The sequence below is a fragment of the Oncorhynchus mykiss genome, chromosome 23 (genome assembly GCF_057628025.1).
Source record: "Oncorhynchus mykiss isolate SJ-2025 chromosome 23, ASM5762802v1, whole genome shotgun sequence".
Lineage (NCBI taxonomy): Eukaryota > Metazoa > Chordata > Actinopteri > Salmoniformes > Salmonidae > Oncorhynchus > Oncorhynchus mykiss.
In genome coordinates this window covers 41,647,682-41,665,904 of record NC_143044.1, presented here as the reverse complement: position 1 = coordinate 41,665,904, position 18,223 = coordinate 41,647,682, and the positions used below count along the sequence as shown (strand labels likewise).

The window sequence follows — 18,223 nt, the reverse complement described above, 5'->3', positions numbered from 1 at the left end:
TTGCTATTAAAGGATCTCAGTTGCAATGTGGAAGGGACTCTCAGAGAATTCATTGATAGACACTGAATTGATCTGAGAGTCACAGGGTTGTGATAGAGCTCATATAATTAAAGATGGACTTTGATAACTAACTCTGACTTGTGTGTGGTTTGCTCTCATGATTTGGTAAATAGAGGAAATTTCCACGACACAGTACAAGGGGATAGGCAGGCTCGAGGTCAGAACAGGCAGAGTGGTCAGGCAGGCAGATTTGGCCTCAGGACAGGCAAAGGTCAAAACCAGGAGAGTTAGGAAAAAACAGAGACTCTGTAAAATATGAGATAAAAGTAAATCTCACTTTTAAAACTTCATATTCTGTTAACTCAAATCCAAGTAATGTTTTTAACTCATCCTATACTCATATTTGTTGGCAAAACAATCTTGCTATTTCCTCATAGAGAATGATGTCATCCTCCTGAGGAGGATAATATGGCCAATCAGCAGTCTACTAGCGTTAATATGTTTAGTTACCGTTATATTCCCACTCCATTCTGTTGTTGGCGTACACCCACACCATTCTGTTGTTGGGGTACACCCACACCATTCTTCAATACCCCATTATGACGAAGTGAAAACGAGTGTAGAAATGTTTGCACAAAAACAAGAAATACCTGTTTGAACAAGTATTCAGACCTTTTGCTTTAACGACACAGGATGATACCCAGAATCAGACACAGGAGGTGGATGGTTCAGTTCTCAGAATACAGGCAGAGGTTCGTAATCCAATGCAAAGTCTAAAAGGGACAGAACGGCAGGCAGACTCAGGGTCAGGGCAAGCAGAAAAGTCAGAACTGGGAAGACTAAAAAACAAGAACTAGAGAACTGAAGAAATGGGAAACACGCTGGTAAGACCTGTCAAAACCAGACAAACTGGCAACAGACAGACAAAAAAAGTAGGTATAAATACACAAGGGATAATGGGGCAAATAGGAGATGAAACTCGGAGGACAGGCTGGCCGATGACCCAATCAGGGTGCAGAATGCCTTTCAGAACCTGGACGAGAACTGAGGACCACAATCGGAGATCATGTCGACCGGAAATCCATGGATCCGGAAGATGGGCTGCATCATAAACTTGGCCGTCTCCTTGGCTGAGGGCAACTTGGGAAGGGGAATGAATTGTGCAGCTTTGGAAAACCTATCCAGAACCGTAAGAATGGTGGTGTCGCCATCTGACGGTGGGAGACCAGTTACAAAGTCCTGGATATATGGGACCGGGGGCGGTGAGGAACAGGGAGTGGTTGAAGGAGGCCAGCCAGAGCTTGCCGCTGAGTCTTGTTCTGTGCACACACAGTCACAGTGCAGGCGGCGACAAATACGAAGATATCGGGAACCACCAAAAATGTTGTCGGATGAAAGCCAGGGTCTGACGGTAGACAGGATGACAGGTATGTTTAGCGGAATTTTATTATTTATTTTTATGTTACCTTTATTTAACTTGGAAAGTCAGTTAATTAAGAACAAATTCTTATTTTCTATGATGGCCTAGGAACAGTGGGTTAACTGTCTTGTTTAGGGGCAGAACGACAGATTTTTTCCTAGTTACTAGTCCAATGCTCTAACCACTAGGCTACCCGCCGCCCCCTTGGAATGAACCCATTCCAAGACTGGGGACCGTGCCGAACCCGGCGTCCGGCTGGGAACGCTGTAACTTGTGGACCAGGCTCTTGATACCCCAGATAAGTGTAGCTGCAAGACAGGAGGTAGGGAGGATGGTCTCTGGGTCAGAGGGTGTAGCCGTAGAACTATATAGGTGAGAGAGGGCATCAGGCTTATCATTCTTGGATCCAGGGCAGTAGGAGGTAGTGAAATAACAGAGCCCAATGAGCCTGCCTTGAGGCGTTTGGCATTGCGAAGATATTCCAGATTCCAATGGTTGGTCCACACTAACAATGGGTGTTCCGCCCCTTCAAGCCAGTACCTCTACTCCTCCTGGCCAGCTTGACCGCAAGAAGTTTGCGATTACCAACGTAATAGTTCCTGTCAGCGGGATTAATAAGGCAATGGGACAGGAAAGCGCAGGGATGCAACTTTTGGTCTTGAGTTGAACTTTGGGACAGAACGATCCCCAGGCCAACATCGAGGCGTCACGCCCCACCACAAACTGATGGGATGGGTCCGGATGGAATAGAATGGGGACAGTGGTGAAACGATGCTTAAGATCCAAAAACACCCAGTCATGAGCTGGGGACCACGTGAACGGAACCTTGTGAGAGGTGAGTGCAGAGAGGGCTGCACTCTAGATGTAAGTTGGGGCCAATCCAACACCACTCTCACCTTGTCAGAATCAACCTGAACGTTCCCAGCAGCGATGATATATCCCTGAAATAGAGAGTGGAGTGATGGAATTCAAGGATATCATCAAGGTACACAAACACAAACCGATTTAATATGCCACTGAGCACATCATTGACCTAGAACACTGTGGGAGCGTTGGTCAGTCTGAATGGCATAACCAGGAACTCGTAGTCTCCCCTAGCCGTGTTGAAGGCTGTCTTGCACTCGTCTACTTCCCGTTTCTGAACTAGGTGGTAGGCGTTCCGAAGGTCCAACTTCAAGAAGATGGTCGCCCTCTAGAGAGGCTCGGATGCCGAGGAGAGGAGTGGTAGATGGTAACAAATTTCTATTGTGATTTCATTGAGGCCCCTGTAGTCGATACACAGGCGCAGGGTTTTGTTCTTTTTTCCCACAAAGAAGAACCCTGTGCCTGCAGGGAAGGCAGAAGGAGGAATGCTCCCTGCTGCCAGAGAGTCCTCAATGTACTCCTCCATGGCCTTGGTCTCAAGGTCAGACATGCAATAAAGCCACCTCCAAGCCGGTTTGGTGCCCAGGATCAATGGCAACTAGGATGTGACTCGAGCCTTGTTATAAACCTCCCGTAGGTCCTGGTACTAGGCGGGAACGGTAGAGAGATCCAAGGCTTTTCCCAAGCCCGCAGGAAGACATCCCTGGGCCGGCTGCGCCGCCTTAAGGCAATGTGCGTGGCAGAACAGGCTCCAACCCAGGAAAGAACCAGTAGCCCAGTCGATCAGAAGATTGTGCCTCTGGAGCCATGAAAACCCAAAACCACAGGAACATGACGAGATTCAATGAGTAGAAATGTATGGACTCACTGTGATTGCTCGAAAGTCACAGGTGAATGGGAGCCGTACTGTGAGTATCCCTGACAATGGAGCTTCCGTCCAATGCTCTGGAGTCCATGGGAATAGAGAGTTGTGTGGAGAAACCCAGCTCAGATATCAGGGTAGCGTCCATTAAGCCCCTGAGTCAATGAGCACCCAGTGAGATTTAGACCGGTCACCCCACAGCAGGATAGCATGGGGAGGAGTATGAGTAATGTGATTTTAGAGAATCCCAGTATGGCCCACCACCTACTGATGAGCCTTGTCTTTTACTGGACAGTTTCATACATAATTTCCTGTAGTATCACAATCCAGGCAACTGTTGGAGCTCAGCCTGCTTAAAACCTGTTGGTACTAGGGGGCAGTATTTTCATTTTTGGAAAAATAACGTTCCCAAATTAAACAGGATATTTTGTCAGGACAAGATGCTAGAATATGCATATCACTGACAGCTTAGGATAGAAAACACTCTAAAGTTTCCAAAACTATAAAAATATTATCTGTGAGTATAACAGAACTGATGTTATAGGCGAAAGCCTGAGAAAAATCCAATCCGGAAGTGACTCATCTTTTGAAAGCCCTGCGTTCCGATGCGTCCCTAATGAGCTGTGAATGCCCCATCAACCAGATTACACTTTCTACGTATTCCCCAAGGTGTCTACAGTATTGTGACGTAGTTTTACGCATTTATGTTAAAAAGAATACCCGTAGGCGGCTTCATTGCGCAAGTGGTCACCTGATGCTTCCAGAGAAATTCTCGTGTAAAATACAGAGATAGCCATTATTCCAATCGCTTCTACTGAGAAACCAATTGTCCCGGTTGATATATTATAGAATAGATATTTGAAAAACACCTTGAGGATTGATTATAAACAATGTTTGCCATGTTTCTGTCGATGTTTTTCGGCGTTGTCGTGACTGCAATTTCCGGTCGATTTCTCAGCCAAACGTGAAGAACAAACGAAGCTATTTCGCCTACAAAAATAATATTTTGGGAAAAAATGAACTTTGGCTATCTACCTGGGAGTCTCGTGAGTGAAAACATTTGAAGTTCATCAAAGGTAAACGATTTAATTTGATTGCTTTTCTGATTTTCGTGACAAGGTTGCCTGCTGCTAGCAAGGCATAATGGCTTTGACTGTAAAGCATATTTTGAAAATCTGAGATGACAGGGTGATTAACAAAAGGCTAAGCTGTGTTCCAATATATTTCACTTGTGATTTTCATGAATAGGAATATTTTCTAGGAAGATTTATGTCTGTTGCGTTATGCTAATTAGTGTCAGATGATGACAACGGTCCCGTTCACGGGATGGGGTGTCACTAGAGGTTAATTAACAAACGTTCATTAGTAGACATTCTAGCCCTGCCCAGCTGCATTGGATCTGGAGGAGACAAGTCGCCAGTCCCCCGATGATTCCTGAGGGTGGCTTCGGATTCTCTCGGAAATGCAGGCATCGGGGACTTCTGGGGTTCTTCGGAGGCGAGGAAGAAACTGTGGACGAGCGAGTGTGGCCGAGAACAGACATCCTCTCCCTCTTGAATTTCCGTAGGTGCCCATTGATCCTTATGGTCAAGCATCATAGTGTGGGGATGTTTTTCAACAACAGGGAGTGGGAGACTAGTCAGGATCGAGGGAATGATGAACAGAGCAAAGTACAGAGAGATCCTTGATGAAGACCTGCTCCAGAGCGCTCAGGCCTTTAGACTGGTTCACCTTCCAACAGCACAATGACACTAAGCACACAGCCAAGACTACGCAGGAGTGGCTTCGGGACAAGTCTCTGAATGTCCTTGAGTGGCCCAGTCAGAGTCCAGACTTGAACCCTATCGAACATCTCTGGAGAGACCTGGAAATTGATGTGCAGAGACGCTCCCCATCCAACCAGACAGAGCCTGAGAGCATCTGCAGAGAAGAATGGGAGAAACTCCCCAAATATAGGTGTACCAAGCTTGTAATGTCATACCCCAGAAGACTCAAGGCTGTAATCTCTGCCAAAGGTGCTTCAACAAAGTACTGAGTAAAGGGTCTGAATACTTATATAAATGTCATATTTAGTTATTTATTTTCAATACATTTGCAATAATAAAATAAAATAGTTTTTGCTTTGTCATTATGGGCTATTGTAGATTGATGAGGGGAAAAACATATTGAATCAATTTTAGAATAAGGTTGTAACATAACAAATTGTGGAATGTAGAGAGAGTTAGAGTAGAGGAGAATAAAGCGTGAAAGAAGCCTGGTACAACTCAAGGACAAACTCCAAGTTCACCAGTAAATAATATACTTGCTAAGAGCTATGGCTTTTTCTCCCTATTTCATTTCATGATGATTTTCTGTTCAATTGCAGTGGATTAAAATATAATGCATTTCCTTCTGGAAACCTGATAACCTGGCAAAATAAGTTTTTCAATTAAGTTTGGTTTCGAATTATCACGAGGATTCAGCCTTCCAGTAGAATCGTTTCTGGTTCTAGCATGACAATAAATTGACACTTGAGACTTTATCCAGCTACAGCAAATTATATTTAATTGCTTTGTAATGCACGTGTACAGACATTGTAAAACATCAAATTATAGGTGTCAGTGAATATCACTTGATTTTCCTCTGCTGTCATGGACTCAATTTATTTTATTTTCATGGTGGATCCTAGTAATTCATTTCAGTAGTTTTGAGTCGCTGAGTGAGAGCAATAACATTTTCTGAATGTGTTTTATTAAATGTGTTCATTTTTGCAATCAAAGGACAATCAAAAGTTCTCAAATGGCCTGATAACTGTATCCAGCCACAGACAGTACATCAACCCCTGGCTAACAAATGTTAGAGCAGTATACCATAAACCCAGCCATGCCCGAAATCGTCTGTTCAGTGTTTTTAGATGCAATTTCCAGCCCTGACACACATTAACTTTAGATGTGAGAACACACCTTAAAACTGATCTATGAAGGAAGGGGCTTATTCACACAACAACTTTTCTATAGAAAAAAAAGAGAAGGGGAAAGAAAGCACTTTGAATGATTTATTATAGCTCAAGACAAACAACACAATGAAAAGTGAGGCTGGCCAATGCTCTTCTTGTGCACCAGACGCATGGAATAATCTCCAATCCATGCTTCATCTAAAATATTGATGGGAGACTCTGTTACAGAGGAGTGTAAATGTTTTTTTTTAGGCTGGATAATGTTATTGTATTGTTGTATGTTTTAATTCTGTAATGTATTTATTGTTGCTGCCTTCTTGGCCAGGTCTCCTTGAAAAGGAGCTTTTCCTGATTAAACGAAGGTTAAATAAAAAATGCCCCTGTCTCTACTGCTGCCCCTGTCTCTACTAAATCAAATCAAATAAAATCAAATTTTATTTGTCACATACACATGGTTAGCAGATGTTAATGCGAGTGTAGCGAAATGCTTGTGCTTCTAGTTCCGACAATGCAGTAATAACCAATAAGTAATCTAACTAACAATTCCAAAACTACTGTCTTGTACACAGTGTAAGGGGATAAAGAATATGTACATAAGGATGTATGAATGAGTGATGGTACAGAGCAGCATAGGCAAGATACAGTAGATGGTATCGAGTACAGTATATACATATGAGATGAGTATGTAAACAAAGTGGCATAGTTAAAGTGGCTAGTGATACATGTTTTTATTTATTTCACCTTTATTTAACCAGGTAGGCAAGTTGAGAACAAGTTCTCATTTACAATTGCGACCTGGCCAAGATAAAGCAAAGCAGTTCGACAGATACAACAACACAGAGTTACACATGGAGTAAAACAAACATACAGTCAATAATAAAGTATAAACAAGTCTATATACAATGTGAGCAAATGACGTGAGAAGGGAGGTAAAGGCAAAAAAGGCCTTGGTGGCAAGGTAAATACAATATAGCAAGTAAAACACTGGAATGGTAGTTTTGCAATGGAAGAATGTGCAAAGTAGAAATAAAAATAATGGGGTGCAAAGGAGCAAAATAAATAAATAAATTAAATACAGTTGGGAAAGAGGTAGTTGATAGGGCTAAATTATAGGTGGGCTATGTACAGGTGCAGTAATCTGTGAGCTGTTCTGACAGTTGGTGCTTAAAGCTAGTGAGGGAGATAAGTGTTTCCAGTTTCAGAGATTTTTGTAGTTCGTTCCAGTCATTGGCAGCAGAGAACTGGAAAGAGAGGCGGCCAAAGAAATAATTGGTTTTGGGGGTGACTAGAGAGATATACCTGCTGGAGCGTGTGCTACAGGTGGGAGATGCTATGGTGACCAGCAAGCTGAGATAAGGGGGGACTTTACCTAGCAGGGTCTTGTAGATGACATGGAGCCAGTGGGTTTGGCGACGAGTATGAAGCGAGGGCCAGCCAACGAGAGCGTACAGGTCGCAATGGTGGGTAGTATATGGGGCTTTGGTGACAAAACGGATTGCACTGTGATAGACTGCATCCAATTTGTTGAGTAGGGTATTGGAGGCTATTTTGTAAATTACATCGCCAAAGTCGAGGATTGGTAGGATGGTCAGTTTTACAAGGGTATGTTTGGCAGCATGAGTGAAGGATGCTTTGTTGCGAAATAGGAAGCCAATTCTAGATTTAACTTTGGATCGGAGATGTTTGATATGGGTCTGGAAGGAGAGTTTACAGTCTAACCAGACACCTAAATATTTGTAGTTGTCCACGTATTCTAAGTCAGAGCCGTCCAGAGTAGTGATGTTGGACAGGCGGGTAGGTGCAGGTAGCGATCGGTTGAAGAGCATGCATTTAGTTTTACTTGTATTTAAGAGCAATTGGAGGCCACGGAAGGAGAGTTGTATGGCATTGAAGCTTGCCTGGAGGGTTGTTAACACAGTGTCCAAAGAAGGGCCGGAAGTATACAGAATGGTGTCGTCTGCGTAGAGGTGGATCAGAGACTCACCAGCAGCAAGAGCGACCTCATTGATGTATACAGAGAAGAGAGTCGGTCCAAGAATTGAACCCTGTGGCACCCCCATAGAGACTGCCAGAGGTCCGGAAAACAGACCCTCCGATTTGACACACTGAACTCTATCAGAGAAGTAGTTGGTGAACCAGGCGAGGCAATCATTTGAGAAACCAAGGCTGTTGAGTCTGCCGATGAGGATGTGGTGATTGACAGAGTCGAAAGCCTTGGCCAGATCAATGAATACGGCTGCACAGTAATGTTTCTTATCGATGGCGGTTAAGATATCGTTTAGGACCTTGAGCGTGGCTGAGGTGCACCCATGACCAGCTCTGAAACCAGATTGCATAGCAGAGAAGGTATGGTGAGATTCAAAATGGTCGGTAATCTGTTTGTTGACTTGGCTTTCGAAGACCTTAGAAAGGCATGGTAGGATAGATATAGGTCTGTAGCAGTTTGGGTCAAGAGTGTCCCCCCCTTTGAAGAGGGGGATGACCGCAGCTGCTTTCCAATCTTTGGGAATCTCAGACGACACGAAAGAGAGGTTGAACAGGCTAGTAATAGGGGTGGCAACAATTTCGGCAGATAATTTTAGAAAGAAAGGGTCCAGATTGTCTAGCCCGGCTGATTTGTAGGGGTCCAGATTTTGCAGCTCTTTCAGAACATCAGCTGAATGGATTTGGGAGAAGGAGAAATGGGGAAGGCTTGGGCGAGTTGCTGTTGGGGTTGCAGTGCTGTTGACAGGGGTAGGAGTAGCCAGGTGGAAAGCATGGCCAGCAGTAGAAAAATGCTTATTGAAATTTTCAATTATGGTGGATTTATCAGTGGTGACAGTGTTTCCTATCTTCAGTGCAGTGGGCAGCTGGGAGGAGGTGTTCTTATTCTCCATGGACTTTACAGTGTCCCAGAACTTTTTTGAGTTAGTGTTGCAAGAAGCAAATTTCTGCTTGAAAAAGCTAGCCTTGGCTTTTCTAACTGCCTGTGTATAATGGTTTCTAGCTTCCCTGAACAGCTGCATATCACGGGGGCTGTTCGATGCTAATGCAGAACGCCATAGGATGTTTTTGTGTTGGTTAAGGGCAGTCAGGTCTGGGGAGAACCAAGGGCTATATCTGTTCCTGGTTCTAAATTTCTTGAATGGGGCATGTTTATTTAAGATGGTTAGGAAGGCATTTTTAAAAAATATCCAGGCATCCTCTACTGACGGGATGAGGTCGATATCCTTCCAGGATACCCCGGCCAGGTCGATTAGAAAGGCCTGCTCGCTGAAGTGTTTCAGGGAGCGTTTTACAGTGATGAGAGGAGGTCGTTTGACCGCTGACCCATTACGGATGCAGGCAATGAGGCAGTGATCGCTGAGATCTTGGTTGAAGACAGCAGAGGTGTATTTAGAGGGGAAGTTGGTTAGGATGATATCTATGAGGGTGCCCGTGTTTAAGGCTTTGGGGAGGTACCTGGTAGGTTCATTGATAATTTGTGTGAGATTGAGGGCATCAAGTTTAGATTGTAGGATGGCTGGGGTGTTAAGCATGTTCCAGTTTAGGTCGCCTAGCAGCACGAGCTCTGAAGATAGATGGGGGGCAATCAGTTCACATATGGTGTCCAGAGCACAGCTGGGGGCAGAGGGTGGTCTATAGCAGGCGGCAACGGTGAGAGACTTGTTTTTAGAGAGGTGGATTTTTAAAAGTAGATGGAACTCAGGAGTGATTGACGGAGCTGGCTAGCACCGGAACAATCGATGTTTGCTCCGGAATCGACGAAAGCGGATAGCAGCTAGCTAGCTGTGAGATCCGGGTATGAATGTCCAGAGAGCAGTTGAAATCCAGGGACATGGAGAGAAAAATTGGTCCGGTATGTTCCGTTCCGAGCCGCGCTGCGCCGTACAAAACTGGCGATAGATTTTCGAGCTAAAGGATAGCTGATGACCACAAACCGTGGTTAGCTGAATACTAACGATTTGCCAGTAAAGAAGCTAACTAGCTTCTGATTAGCTTCTGGATTAGCTTCTGGGCTAGCTCCTGGCTAGCTTCTGGCTAGTTTCTGGCTAGCTTCTTGGAGTTTCTGGCTAGCTTCTTGGAGGATTACAGATCTGAGGTAAATAATACTTTTTTTATAAATATAAATTGGTGAGGCTGGTTGCAGGAGAGTGTTTAGAAGATGAGTTGATGGAAAATAAAAATAAAATGTATGTGAAAAAAGTTGTAAATATATATATATACAGGACACGACAAGACGAGGACAAAAGACGTCTGAACTGCTATGCGATCTCGGAGTATGTATTACATAAGGATACAGTCGATGATATAGAGTACAGTATATACGTATGCATATGAGATGAATAATGTAGGGTAAGTAACATTATATAAGGTAGCATTGTTTAAAGTGGCTAGTGATATATTTACATAATTTCCCATCAATTCCCATTATTAAAGTGGCTGGAGTTGAGTCAGTGTCAGTGTGTTGGCAGCAGCCACTCAATGTTAGTGGTGGCTGTTTAACAGTCTGATGGCCTTGAGATAGAAGCTGTTTTTCAGTCTCTCGGTCCCAGCTTTGATGCACCTGTACTGACCTCGCCTTCTGGATGATAGCGGGGTGTACAGGCAGTGGCTCGGGTGGTTGATGTCCTTGATGATCTTTATGGCCTTCCTGTGACATCGGGTGGTGTAGGTGTCCTGGAGGGCAGGTAGTTTGCCCCCGGTGAGGCGTTGTGCAGACCTCACTACCCTCTGGAGAGCCTTACGGTTGAGGGCGGAGCAGTTGCCGTACCAGGCGGTGATACAGCCCGCCAGGATGCTCTCCATTGTGCATCTATAGAAGTTTGTGAGTGCTTTTGGTGACAAGCCAAATTTCTTCAGCCTCCTGAGGTTGAAGAGGCACTCCTGCGCCTTCTTCACAATGCTGTCTGTGTGAGTGGACCAATTCAGTTTGTCTGTGATGTGTATGCCGAGGAACTTAAAACTTGCTACCCCTCCACTACTGTTCCATCGATGTGGATAGGGGGGTGTTCCCTCTGCTGTTTCCTGAAGTCCACAATCATCTCCTTAGTTTTGTTGACGTTGAGTGTGAGGTTATTTTCCTGACACCACACTCCGAGGGCCCTCACCTCCTCCCTGTAGGCCGTCTCGTCGTTGTTGGTAATCAAGCCTACCACTGTTGTGTCGTCCGCAAACTTGATGATTGAGTTGGAGGCGTGCGTGGCCACGCAGTCGTGGGTGAACAGGGAGTACAGGAGAGGGCTCAGAACGCACCCTTGTGGGGCCCCAGTGTTGAGGATCAGCGGGGAGGAGATGATGTTGCCTACCCTCACCACCTGGGGGCGGCCCGTCAGGAAGTCCAGTACCCAGTTGCACAGGGCGGGGTCGAGACCCAGGGTCTCGAGCTTGATGACGAGCTTGGAGGGTACTATGGTGTTGAATGCCGAGCTGTAGTCAATGAACAGCATTCTCACATAGGTATTCCTCTTGTCCAGATGGGTTAGGGCAGTGTGCAGTGTGGTTGAGATTGCATCGTCTGTGGACCTATTTGGGCGGTAAGCAAATTGGAGTGGGTCTAGGGTGTCAGGTAGGGTGGAGGTGATATGGTCCTTGACTAGTCTCTCAAAGCACTTCATGATGACGGAAGTGAGTGCTACGGGGCGATAGTCGTTTAGCTCAGTTACCTTAGCTTTCTTGGGAACAGGAACAATGGTGGCCCTCTTGAAGCATGTGGGAACAGCAGACTGGTATAGGGATTGATTGAATATGTCCGTAAACACACCGGCCAGCTGGTCTGCGCATGCTCTGAGGGCGCGGCTGGGGGTGCCGTCTGGGCCTGCAGCCTTGCGAGGGTTAACACGTTTAAATGTCTTACTCACCTCGGCTGCAGTGAAGGAGAGACCGCATGTTGTCGTTGCAGGCCGTGTCAGTGGCACTGTATTGTCCTCAAAGCGGGCAAAAAAGTTATTTGGTCTGCCTGGGAGCAGGACATCCTGGTCCGTGACTGGGCTGGATTTCTTCCTGTAGTCCGTGATTGACTGTAGACACTGCCACATGCCTCTTGTGTCTGAGCCGTTGAATTGAGATTCTACTTTGTCTCTGTACTGACGCTTAGCTTGTTTGATAGCCTTGCGGAGGGAATAGCTGCACTGTTTGTATTCGGTCATGTTACCAGACACCTTGCCCTGATTAAAAGCAGTGGTTCGCGCTTTCAGTTTCACGTGAATGCTGCCATCAATCCACGGTTTCTGGTTAGGGAATGTTTTAATCATTGCTATGGGAACGACATCTTCAACGCACGTTCTAATGAACTCGCACACCGAATCAGCGTATTCGTCAATGTGGTTGTCAGACGCAATACGAAACATGTCCCAGTCCACGTGATGGAAGCAGTCTTGGAGTGTGGAGTCAGCTTGGTCGGACCAGCGTTGGACAGACCTCAGCGTGGGAGCCTCTTGTTTTAGTTTCTGTCTGTAGGCAGGGATCAACAAAATGGAGTCGTGGTCAGCTTTTCCGAAAGGGGGGCGGGGCAGGGCTTTAATGCGTCGCGGAAGTTAGAGTAACAATGATCCAAGGTCTTTCCACCCCTGGTTGTGCAATCGATATGCTGATCAAATTTAGTTAGTCTTGTTTTCAGATTAGCCTTGTTAAAATCCCCAGCTACAATGAATGCAGCCTCCGGATAAATGGTTTCCAGTTTGCAAAGAGTCAAATAAAGTTCATTCAGAGCCATCGATGTGTCTGCTTGGGGGGATATATACGGCTGTGATTATAATCGAAGAGAATTCTCTTGGTAGATAATGCGGTCTACATTTGATTGTGAGGAATTCTAAATCAGGTGAACAGAAGGATTTGAGTTCCTGTATGTTTCTTTCATCACACCATGTCATGTTAGCCATAAGGCATACGCCCCCGACCCTCTTCTTACCAGAAAGATGTTTGTTTCTGTCTGCGCGATGCGTGGAGAAACCCGTTGGCTGCACCGCCTCGGATAGCGTCTCTCCAGTGAGCCACGTTTCCATGAAGCAAAGAACGTTACAGTCTCTGATGCCCCTGGAATGCTACCCTTGCTCGGATTTCATCAACCTTGTTGTCAAGAGACTGGACATTGGCAAGAAGAATGCTAGGGAGTGGTGCACGGTGTGACCGTCTCCGGAGTCTGACCAGAAGACCGCCTCGTTTCCCTCTTTTTCGGAGTCGTTTTTTTGGGTCGCTGCATGGGATCCGCTCCGTTGTCCTGTTTGTAAGGCAGAACACAGGATCCGCGTCGCGAAAAACATATTCTTGGTCGTACTGATGGTGAGTTGACGCTGATCTTATATTCAGTAGTTCTTCTCGACTGTATGCAATGAAACCTAAGATGACCTGGGGTACTAATGTAAGAAATAATACGTAAAAAAACAAAAAACTGCATAGTTTCCTAGGAACACGAAGCGAGGCGGCCATCTCTGTCGGCGCCGGAAGTGCAACACCTGCCCATGCCTCTACTGCTGCCATTGACTCTACTGCTGCCCCTGTCTCTACTACTGTCCCTGCCTCTACCGCTGCCCCTGTCTCTAATAATGCCCCTGCCTCTACTGCTGTCCCTGACTCTAATGCTGCCTACAACTCCACTGCTACCCCTGCCTCTACTGCTGTCCCTGACTCTAATGCTGCCCACAACTCTACTGCTACCCCTGCCTCTACTGCTGTCCCTGACTCTAATGCTGCCCACAACTCCACTGCTACCCCTGCCTCTACTGCTGTCCCTGACTCTAATGCTGCCCACAACTCCACTGCTACCCCTGCCTCTACTGCTGTCCCTGACTCTAATGCTGCCCACAGCTCTACTGCTACCAATGCCTCTACTGCTGTCCCTGCCTCTACTGCTGTCCCTGCCTCTACTGCTGCCCCTGCTGCTGCTGCCCCTTTCTCTACTGCTGTCCCTGTCTTGACCACATGCCATTGTCTCTACTACTTCCCCTTCCTCCACTGCTGCCCCTGGCTCTACTAATGCCCCTGCCTCCCCTGACTCTTATTCTAGCCACGCCTCTACTGCTCCCCCTGCCCCTGCCCCTGCCTATACTGCTGCCTCTGTCTCTACTACTGCCCATGTCTCTACTGCTGCCCATGTCTCTACTGCTGCCCCTGCTGCTGCCCCTTTCTCTACTACTGCAACCTGTCTCTACTATTGCCACTGTCTCTACTAATGCCCCTGCCTCTACTACTGCCATTGCCTCTACTGCTGTTCCTGACTCTTATTTTAGCCACGCCTCTACTGCTGCCCCTGCCCCTGCCCCTGCCTCTACTGCTGCCTCTGTCTCTACTACTGCCCTTGTCTCTACTGCTGCCCCTGTCTCTACTACTGCCCCTGTCTCTACTATTGCCCCTGTCTCTACTATTGCCCCTGTCTCTACTGCTGCCATGTCTCCACTGCTGATCCATCCTCTACCGCTGACCCTGCCTCTACAGCTTCCCCTTTCTCTTATCCTGCCCATGCCTCTACTGCTGCCCTGTCTCTACTACTGCTACTGCCTCTGCTATTGCCCCTGCCTCTAGCACTACTAGTGCCTCTACTGCTGTCCCTTCTGCCCCTGTCTCTACTACTGCCCACACCTCTACTGCTGCCTCTGCCTCCATTGCTGTGCCAGCCTACACTGCTGCCCATTTGGCGCGGCAGGTAGCCTAGTGGTTAGAGCGTTGGATTGAATCCCCGAGCTGACAAGGTAAAAAATCTGTCGTTCTGCCCCTGAACAAGGCCATCATTGAAATTAAGAATATGTTCTTAACTGACTTGCCTACTGTAGTTACATAAAGGTAAAAACATATTGCTTCCCCTGTCTCTACTGCTGCAATGTCTGTACTGCTGCCCTGCCTCTAATGCTGCCCCTGTCTCTACTACTGCCCATGCCTCTACCAGTTATTTGTTTTTTAATGTGCTATTTCTTGAATTTTTAGCCAAGAAAATATCAAGTATTATTACATACAGCCAGGAAAAACTATTGGATATAAAAGCGATGTTACCTTACCAACATTACGACCAGGAATACGTCTTTCCTGAAGCGGATTCTTTGTTCGGACCTCTAGCATGGACATAGGATTTTATCCCAGAGGACGACCCAAAACAACACGGTCGCCACAGGAGAAGCAGACGGAGCGGCTTACTGGTCAGACTCAGAAGGCGAGCACACCATCCACCGCTTCCGAGCATATTACTCGCCAATGTCCAATCTCCAGATAACAAGGTGGACGAAATTAGGGCACAGGTTACCGATCAGAGAGACATCAGAGATTGTAGCATTCTCTGTTTCACAGAAACATGGCTCACTCTGGTATGTTGTCAGAGTCGGTACAGCCACCTGGTTTCTTCATGCATCGCGTCAACAGAAAAAAACATATTTTGTAAGAAGAAGGGTGGGGGTGTATGCCTTATAGTTAACGACTCATACTGTAATCACAACAACATACAGGAACTCAAGTCCTTTTGTTCACCTGATCTAGAATTCCTTACAATTACATGCAGACCGCATTATCTTCCAAGAGAATTATCTTAGATTATAGTCACAGCCATGTATATCCCCTCCCAAGCAGAAACCTCTTCGGCCCTGAAAGAACTTCACTAGACTCTATGTAAACTGGAAACCATACACCCAGAGGCTGCGTTTATTGTTGGTGGGGGTTTTAACAAAGCTAATCTGCGAACAAGACTGGTAGCAAGTAGCATTCTGGGTCGTTGCTATTCTAACTTCTGCAAAGCATTCAAAGCCCTCCCCCGCCCTGCCTTCAGGAAATCTGACCATAACTCCATTTTGTTGCTCCCAGCCTATAGACAGAAACTAAAACAGGAAATGCCCGTACTCAGGTCTATACAACGCTGGTCTGACCAATCGGATTCCATGCTTCAAGATTGATTCGATCACGTGAACTGGGATTTGATCCGGATAACCCTCAGACAATAACATTGATGTATACACTGACTCTGTGATTGAGTTTATTAGCAAGTGCATCGGAGATGTTGTACCCACTGTGACAATTAAAACCTTTCCTAACCAGAAACCGTGGATTGATGGCAGCATTTGAATAATTTTAATTAGGGCAAGGTGACTGGAAACATTGAAACGGCTGTTTGAAGAAGAGGACCAAGGTGCAGCGTGGTACGGGTTCAAGATTTTTAATAAAACAAAAAATAACAAAGCGGAACAAACGAAACAGTTCTGTCTGGTGCACAGAAAACAGAAAATAACTACCCACAAAACACAGGTGGGAAAAGGTTACCTAAGTATGGGTCCCAATCAGAGACAATGATAGACAGCTGTCCCTGATTGAGAACCATACCAGGCCAAAAACAAAGAAATACATAGAAAAAATAACATAGAATGCCCACCTTAGTCAAACCCTGGCCTAACCAAAATAGAGAATAAAGGCCAGGGCGTGACAAACATGACTGAATACAAACAGTGCAGCTATTCCCTCTGCAAGGAAATAAAACAAGCAAAGATTCAGTATAGAGACAAAGTAGAGTCGCAATTCAAAGGCTCAAACATGGGAAGTATGTGGCAGGGTCTACAGTCAATCACGGATTACAAAAAGAAAACCAGCCCCGTTGCGGACATCAACGTCTTGCTTCCAGACAAATTAAACACCTTCTTGCTTGCTTTGAGGACAATACAGTGCCACTGACACGGCCCGCTACCAAAGCCTGTGGGCTCTCCTTCTCCATGGCCAATGTGAGTAAAACATTTAAACGTGTTAACCCTCGCAAGGCTGCCGGCCCAGACGGCATCTCTAGCCGCATCTCAGAGCATGAGCAGATCAGCTGGCTGGTGTTTTTACGAACATATTCAATGAATCCCTATCCAAGTCTGCTGTCCCCACATGCTTCAAGAGGGCCACCGTTGTTCCTGTTACCAAGAAAGCTAAGGTAACTGAACAAAATTACTTGCTTTGAGAGACTAGTCAAGGATCAAATCAACTCCACCTGACCTGATACGCTAGAAACACTCCAATTTGCTTACCTCACTAATAGGTCCACTGACAATGCAACCGCCATCACACTGCACACTGCCCTATCCCATCTGGACAAGAGCAATACCTATGTAAGAATTCTGTTCATTGACAACAGTTCAGCATTTAACACCATAGTTCCGTCCATACTCGTCATTGAGCTCGAGACCCTGACCCCGCCTTGTGCAACTGGCTCCTGGACTTTCTGACGGATTTCCCCCAGGTGGTGAAGGTAGGAAACAACATCTCCACCCTGCTGATCCTTAACACTGGGGGCTCACAAGGGTGCATTCTCAGCCCTTTCCTGTACTCCCTGTTCACCCATGACTGTGTGGCCATGCACGCCTCCAATTCAGTCATCAAGTTTGCAGACGACGCTACAGTGGTAGGCCTGATTACCGACAATGACGAGACGGCCTACAGGGAGGAGGTGAGGGCCCTCAGACTGTGGTGTCAGGAAAATAACCTCACACTCAATGTCAACAAATCACAGGAGATGATTGTGGACTTCAGGAAACAGCAGAGGGAGCACCCCCCTATCCACATCGACGGGACAGTAGTGGAGAGGGTAGAAAGTTTTAACCTGTTGCATCTCTAGGGGCGCTATTTCATTTTTGGATAAAAAACGTTCCCGTTTTAAGCGCGATATTTTGTCACGAAAAGATGCTCGACTATGCAGTTTTGGAAAGAAAACACTCTGAAGTTTCAGAATCTGCAAAGATTCTGTCTGTAAGTGCCCCAGAACTCATTCTACAGGCGAAACCAAGATGATACGTCAACCAGGAAATTAGCAGAATTTCTGAAGCTCTGTTTTCTAATGTCTCCTTATATGGCTGTGAATGCGACAGGAATAAGCATTGCGACAGGAATAAGCATTGCGACAGGAATAAGCATTGTGACGTATTTGTAGGCATATCATTGGAAGATTGACCATAAGAGACTACATTTTCCAAGTGTCCGCCTGGTGTCCTGTGTCGAAACTGGTGCGCAAAGCCAGGTGCAAGTATTTTTCCATTTGATAGAGGGGAGAAACCATGCTTCCATGAACGATATATCATTGAAGAGATATGTGAAAAACACCTTGAGGATTGATTCTAAACAACGTTTGCCATGTTTTCAGTCGATATTATGGAGTTAATTTGGAAAAAAGTTCGCGTTTTGAGGACTGAATTTTCGTTTTTTTTTGGTAGCCAAATGT

At 45.9% G+C, this 18,223-nt stretch overlaps 1 long non-coding RNA gene across 2 annotated transcripts in view; it reads left to right on the top strand.

The window, feature by feature from the left end:
- The window catches only part of LOC149972603 (uncharacterized), a 498,538-nt gene that overhangs the window by 188,942 nt on the left and 291,373 nt on the right, over positions 1-18,223 (top strand). The gene's annotated exons all lie outside the window — the stretch shown is intronic.